We start from the raw sequence: 8,046 nt of genomic DNA on the forward strand, positions 1-8,046 counted from the left end.
ACCGGAAATAATTCCGGCCATGAAGTTCTGCTATCGACATTGCGTTCGTCGCTGGAAGGCGGCCGATGTGTCGGCCTGGACGAAACGAAAATGGAACTTCCCGCTTTCCGACTCGCCGTCCCTTATCGGTGCATCGAATGCAGCCTCGACAACAACGCGGGGAGAATAACGGGCTGCGCGAAATCGGTTACGCCACCGTAAGATCGCTGTCAGCTCGATGTCATCGGCAGTGGTTAAACTTTTCGTACGACTTTACGAAAACGACTGTACGACTTGATTCCTATGTCGTCGAGTAACTTGTTGCAGCTTTTCAAATCGATGCGTCACTCGAAACGATCGGAGCGGTCTCCTCCCGCGAGGAAACGAGCTTCCCGGCGTTACCTGGATGCTATCGTCGATCGTTATCGTTATTGTTATTGCTATTATTATCGGTACCGTTACCGTTATCCGATATCTACCTGAACTTGTTTACGTCGCGCTATGCCGTTGGAGCGGATTAGAATCATGCCGCTCTTGACATACCATTAGAACCTACCTGTCCTCTAATGCGAACCTTTGGAGACTGCAACTTAGCTGCAAGGATTTTCAGGCTACGATTGCATTTGTTAAAGTACAACGTACTTGTGAAGCGTTCAAACACGCGAATGCCTGTATATTTTCGTAGGTTTCGCATTTTTCTGTTCGACCGCGCCGAATCGACTCGCGCGTCCGACTGTTTCTCTGGCTCCGCTACTGGCCGACGCTTTTGCTCGACGTACAGAGGGTTCCGCTCGCTCTTCGACTAGTTTAAAGCGAATATCGATTCTGTCCGACGACGAGGAGGACCTTCCGACCAAACCGTCGATGCCGGTTCGGAGTCGTTCGGCAGATAATTCCACGCGAAGCGAATTAAACTAATAATCCGCCGACGAATTCAACTAACAAACCGGCAAATCCCGTATTACCCGAGTAGTCGGCGATGGTTCGAGCCGCGTTGCTCTCGGTTTGCATAAGCTTATCCGATACAATGAAATAATTAATCTATCCCACGAATCGCAGCATCGATCGAACCGGGTTTTTTGTCCACCAATTAACGAAACGTCCTTCAAAAGACGATTATCTCTTCCCATCCTTCCATCGCGAATACAACGGACGAATATGACGTCGAGCCATTATAAACACGTGTTTTGTAACGAAAACAAGCAGGAGATTCTGCCATGTCAGAGATAAATGTGTCTAATTTCTAACTTCGTTTTATCGAGCTCTAAATTTTCTAGTCAACTTCCGATGAAAATGAATAGACATTCGCCCGATTGACGCGTTAAAATTCACGATACAACGCGCGAGGTATAACAATTGAAGATTTAAAAATTCAAAAGGTTCAGCTGCCAGCGGAAAGTATTTTTAGCGTATGACGGTAGCTGCTTCGGGTACGCGGGACCGTTTCGCGGGTGTACGTTCCTCGGTGTTGATTTATCGTCGCATCCGTTGAGCTCATTTATTTTTACGGCAGGTCATTACGCGGACGATATCGAGAGCGTTCCATCGTTTTTCCTCGCCGCTGAAACGTTTCCATCGGCAGTCGTCGCGCCCGATGGACTCGTACACGGAAAAATCTTCGCGACAATAACGAATTTTGCTTCGTTGCCTTTTGCTGCTCGCTCGATCTCGAAGCTTTAATGCGTCCGAGCGGTCTCCCGGTCGCTTTTAAATATTGGAGGCACGCGTTAACGAAAAGTCGATGCCGAGCCGGGTACAGGATTAAATTTGCAAAATGCATTCACGTGCTACGACGAATCCGTTTTCCCGAAGCTAGGGGAGTTCGTAGACCACCTGCGCTTTGAAAGTTATCTCGAATTCGCCCTTCAACCGGCTACCAGAAATCGTTTCCGTTGTAAATCCTGCGACACGGAGTTGGTGATTATCCGGTAAAGAAGATGTAAGCGGTGCTTAATTTGATCGGAAGCTTGGCCAGCGCGCCAGTGGACGGCATAATGGACGAATAACGAATGCAATATTACCACGAGGTTTCTTTTAAGCTTCCCATTATCGTCGTCGCGGCTGCCTCATTACTCCCGTCGTCCGAAGAAGTATGCAAATACGCGCTACAGAGTGAAACCCAGCACTCAAGCTGTCACGGCTCGATTTACCCGGCTTCATAGATCCCGACAGCGTCGCGGAGTGTGGTTCGCTTCTTCAAACCCTCCTCGAATATGGCTGTTATCGACAGACCGTGCGCGAAGAAAAAATATTTTCTCGCTCTTCCCTCCGTTCGTTGCGAGCTCGTTTCTCCGCCGCATGGGAGAAACGTATACGTTTCCCATGCGGCGGTCGGCACATCAAACGCAGACTCTCGTCCCTTCTCGAGAACGAGTGTACTCTTGAATGTGATTTGTTGTCGCATTCCTCCCCCGCATATTTCCCATCCGACAAAGCTAACCGATCGCCGCGATGCGTCGCCTCGCATCAAGCTAAAGTCGAGTGCATCGTTGCGGCGAAAACTCGCGGTCGCTTCAACGCAATTCGCGTGGATTACCTCGCGATCCCGTTCTCGTACAGTTAATTACGCGTTCCGGCCATTTTTTGCTCCAAGAAAATTCAGATTGAAAATCTTTTTATTATAAGGAAGAGAACGGAGCGAAAACACCAGGGTACGTCGGTGAGTTTTATCGTTGCGTTAGCATTGTCTCACCGAGATATCCGATCCCGGATCGTACACTATTCGGCGATCGAACTCCTGAACCCCTCAACGGGTATAACCCTCGGTGCATTTAAGGAGACTTTACTGTAGCAACAAGAAAAATGTCCCGTTACAATTGGCTCTTAATGCGTTCCAAACCAATGGAGGAGAACTCTGTTAGAATTGTACTTTTTTATAAACTTTATTTTCTAAAGGATTACAATGTATATAAGAATGTTAGAGGAAAGATGTCCGAAATTCACGGCGACCCGTACCGCTTGATTTATTTCGACGGACGGAGGATCGTCGCTTTCTGTCCCTGCTAGGACCCCACTCGTCCTTCTGCTTTAAGGAAAAACAGACCCTTTTACTCGAGACCCGAAAATGGCAATCGTTGCATTCCAACAAACTCCTTCTGTCACACCTGATGCGATAAATAACCTTACAAAATATTAACAGCTGTCGCTTGATTCTCAAGAGTTGATCTCTCCAACTCTTCCATGTGCTCCAAGTCTGTAAATTCTGGTATCTAGTCTAGTATCGATTCCCCGAACGCGATTGATTCGATAGTCATTTATCAACGTTCCGTCGTTCTTTGCGTTTGTCCTGTTGGTAGCCGAGAGCGAAGTTCTCGAGAATAATCCACGTTGTCAACTTTCGAAGAGACTCGTTCTTTTCCTTCGCCAGGATTCTCGTAAGTTTAAAAGCATCGTTAAGGGAGCCTCGGCGTTTCGTGCAGAAAGTTACGGTATAGGGTTGAGAAAATACTGTTCGTTTCAATTACGGAAGAGCGGTGTAATTGTTTCGTGCCACGAAACACGGACGAGCGGTGCGCGCTTCCACGGGATACACACGGAATCTCGATGCGAACGGTATGGCCTACATTTTGAATCATTACGTATAGTTGCGAAACCTCGTGGAAAGTACTATTCGTTTCCATTAAATCCGCCGTGGCACGATCGCCTCCTGAGAATCGTTCGGCCGGTTTCCAGCGGATACGCGGAGAATTAAGTCGTTATATCGCCGAGTGGCCGAGGACCAGCCAGAGTGTCGTTGCGCGGACACGTCGACCGCCGAAATTTAGGTAAATTACGAACTTTGGTTACACACGTGAAACCACTGGGAAAGGACAGAGGGGAGGAACAGAGGGACCGAAGGGACGGGAGAGATGGAACGAGATCCCGCAGAGTCCCCCTTTGCATATTCAGGTAATAATTGGATTTGACGGGGAGGTTCTGAGAATTCTTCGGGTTCTTCTCCGTTTGTTATCCTGGATGTACGCAGCGGGACAGTTGTTTGCACCGATCTCGACAAAATGAATTTTCCCGTTTTGTCGAGTAGAACACAAAGGGAAGGTAGTGGATCAGGGCGAGAATTCTTGGTGTTGATGATTGTTCCACTCGCAATTTAAACATTTATTTTAGCACTAAAGTATATTAACTGAGGCCAGGTGTTTAACTGTGTAAATTGCTTACGAATTGCGAAAATTTCGTGAATTGGTTTCACGTGGGAAATTCGAAGTTTCGCAGCGATCAAAGTTCACAAAGGTTAGAGCGGCTCGCGTTTGTAGACTTCTTAGAACTAGAGAGTGTAGAGATCTCTATTACGCGCGTATTTCGATAGCCGTGTATTCAAAATACACGTGTTCTTAATCCCTGAACGCACGTACAAAACCGCGATCGCTGCTGAACACAGTTTTATCGACGCGGTTCATCGGTCGAGAAGTTTTCGCGACGGGACAACGTTTCGCGGCGTTCGCGATAAAGCTCGAATTTCAAATTCGAACAAGGTTCGACGGATAGGGGCAGCCGATCGCCCTATATTCCCTTCGCAAAGGAGATAAAAGAAGGCCAAAGGGAACACGGGCACGTCGACAATATATCAGAGATATCGGAGTCGGGGCCAGGACTCGTCGGAGTATATTTTTAAATGTATTTTTCATGCGACCAATTTTGGCCCCCGTCGAAATTTGTAATTCCTTTGAGCTCGACCTCCCGCGGATAGGAAACGGAAGGAGCTGCCGGGAACATTATCATTTATATGAAATCCTTTGCGCGTCCTTATGCATAGTCATTATTCAGTCGCTTTTTCCTAGCGGCGGAGAAGGTAACGAGTCTAGTTCAATACAAGCTCCTATGCGGACGAAGGTGACAATCTTAATTAAGCAGATCTCCCTTTATCTTCGGCTCCCTTTTGAACTTCGTACGACGGTGGCTAGGGCGGACTTCGTTTACGTACCACTTCGCGAAACGCTCGTCGAACCGTTCGTTCAAAGCTCCATAGCTCCGTTGTAGCCTTCCGTCCCTCTAATCACCTTTTCCAGCACGTTTTCTCAACGACTGTTCAGGTGATTTTCAGTTCCTCGAGTGGGACGTTTCCCTTCGTGTCGACGAATCGACGAACTCGAGTTCCTCGAACGTTTCTTATGGCCGTCCCGAATGGATCAAATGACAGTGCTTGATACAAAAATAATCGTTTCCCTATCCAACATAACAAACATCGTTGATATTTGTTAATAAGTAGAGATATTTATACAAAATTGTAATAAAAAAATAAAAAATGGCTCACCTTTAAAAGGTCATTTTGCAGATGCGCAATCAAGGTTGAACACGTTACATCATAGCGATACCGTATTCGTCTCCATTTTTTGTTTTTGTTTTTTCTTGCGGGTCATGTTATCACATTGTACTTGATATCAAGGGTAGGTAGCCCGTAAATAAAGTATTATTACTATTATTATTATTATTAATTATATGTATCACTTACACAGTTATATCGGCGTCGGATATACAGACGATCGTATACGGCGATCGTGCACACGGACCGTTTCGTGGATGCCGGACATATCCGGCGATAGTATCGAAAGGGTTAAACCGCAGAGGTGTTTATTTTGAAGAAACCGATAGGTGTACGCGACGCGACTCGTCGCGTAATTATCGCGACGTCGCATTCGGTTTCGTCCCGTGCTTTTTATCTTAGCAGGGCGTCGTTAGATTTTTCTGGAACGAGGGACAAAGAGCCGCGGTGAAATCCGAATATCTCGAGCCACGGAGCGGAACGCTGAACTCGTTGAGCGTAGGTTATGCATATAGGAGGAATATGCAGCGCGCTTCATCATTCTCGATCTTGTATGTAAAGGCGCATGTACCGTATGCACGTCGAATATCGCGGGCAACACCAAAATGGCGCTGCTGAAGTCTCATCCCGTCGTCTGGATAACGTTCAGATATTCCCCAATTTCGCCGTGACAAATTTTACTCTTCCGCCAAGGATCCATTCTTCGCGCATCCCGAACCTGCGCCCCCCCCCCCCCCCCCTGAAGATTCCTCGGTCATCGTGCCCGGAAAATATCCACGCTCGAATTATACGGATATCGAAGCTCGCACACCGTCGCAGTTCCCGATATTTCGTCGAACGGTAAATTGGTCCTCGCGGATCGACGAACATATACGTTTTTATCCATAATTAATATCAACGTGGATGTCAAATCAAGCTCTATTGGCCCAGTTTATACGATCAATCGTACACGAACAAATATCATTTTCATAATCCCTTCTGTTATCGACGTTTCGATTCCATTCGACTCTGATCACTTGTATTGAGAGCCAACGGGTCAATTATTTCCCACCGATGTATCCGCCGATATTTATGGATGGCGTTGAATTGAAAATCGTCGGGAAAACTCTTTCAAATATTACCCATAAATTATATTATTCGTTTAAAGTTTTAATCCTCTCTCTCTCTCGTAAAAATGTCAAGTGTCGCCTCTCTCCGACGGCTCCGTTTCTAAATTATTTTTGTAATTAGCAATCCGTGTCGTTCCAATCGAATTTATCTCGTCAGCGGATTAACGTAGCAAGATTCAAACCGGAGAAAACGTTGCTCTCGTAGAAACGCCGCCAGCGGTCACGCGGACGCGAAAACGTTCACCGTTTTCAAACGCACACGCTTTCACAAATTCGCACCGTCGCGACGATACTTTACACGGTTACGCGTTCCGTGCGTCGCATATAATTTTCTGCGTCGATTTACGTCGAAGTTAATCGGCTGTCGCGACTGTTTGGTGCTGCCCGATTCGAATACGGTAGGATTTTCGCGTAGCGAGCGTCAAAAGTTCGCTATCGTTCGCAATCGTTTTCACGATTTTGAGGGAGAACGCTCGGATACGCGCGTCGCGCAATTATGGAATCCGGCTCGAACGCAGAGTAGGAAGTAATTTGTCTCTCCGCGATATAAAAGCGGAAATATTCGTTTCCCTATGGCGTCCCTCTGGATCGTTGGAGATAATCGCGGCTGGGTGAAATCAATTGGCAGCGTTCTAGAGAGATGTCTTTGAAAGAAGACGCGAGAAACCGAAGCGGTGCGCGGCTAGCAACGACGAGAAAAAAGGGTCAGGGTGCGGGGAGGAAGGTGGTTCGGAGGGAGAGAATTATTCAAATCGTCGACGGAAGAGTCCTTCGGGAATACCGCGTGCCACTTTGATGCCGACGGTTCCTTTAAGGCTTTCTTGCCTCTTGTCTTACCCAGGATTCTTGGGAAGTCAAAGGAATTCGCAGCGAAAGTGAGAGAATTGGGAAAATAGAGAGAGCGGGTGTCGGATAGACAAAAAGACGCCACCGATCTGTTCGACGATATCGATGCCTCGACGAAATATTAATTCCGCGCCTCTATTTTCGTTACACGACGTCGTAAAGCGTCTGTCCACCTTTCGTCATAAATGTCTTCTAACGACCTCTCGTGCACGGATTTTTATCGCGTCAAAGAAACGTTTTCTCAATAAACGGTTTTCGATGACTTCTCGCAACTGACGGCTGAAAATAAACCGCTCTTATTCTCAGTCCGTTTATAATTCGAGGTAGGACAATCTACCTCCCGTCGGGCCGTCGATACAATTTTTAATTAAAACGTCGATAGTCGCGTCGTGAAGGCACCGTTTACCGCGTCGTTTCCGAGTTTCCAGAGTGACCGTGTCCGCGCAGCGTTGGCATCGTTTTAAGAGAAGGCTCGCTAAATCAGCGCGGGCAGGATCCGTCGCGATCGATGAAAACCGCGTGAACGAAGGGTTTCGTGGGAGGACAACGGCTCCTTCCGCGGATACGTGTCGGGATTCTTGGATCCGCGAGTACAGAGCTGAAAGGCGAGGAGTCGAAATGTTTTACATCAGTCGGGACGACTTGATATGGTTACTCGCGCGAGACTCTGCCGCGAAAGCAGCTTAAAGATAAAGTCGATTATACTTTGGAAAGGTTGATGCATCCGCGCGCCACTGTCGCGGACACGTCGCGTCTCTCGGAGATGCTTCATATCCACTTTTCTTCTCGTCCCGCTTTTCTCGGAATCGCGATTCCATTCTTTTGGAACGTCCCTTGGGCGAGGAGTTGATTCGA

This window comes from Hylaeus anthracinus, unplaced genomic scaffold, assembly GCF_026225885.1.
Source record: "Hylaeus anthracinus isolate JK02 unplaced genomic scaffold, UHH_iyHylAnth1.0_haploid 12001, whole genome shotgun sequence".
In the NCBI taxonomy this organism is placed as follows: domain Eukaryota; kingdom Metazoa; phylum Arthropoda; class Insecta; order Hymenoptera; family Colletidae; genus Hylaeus; species Hylaeus anthracinus.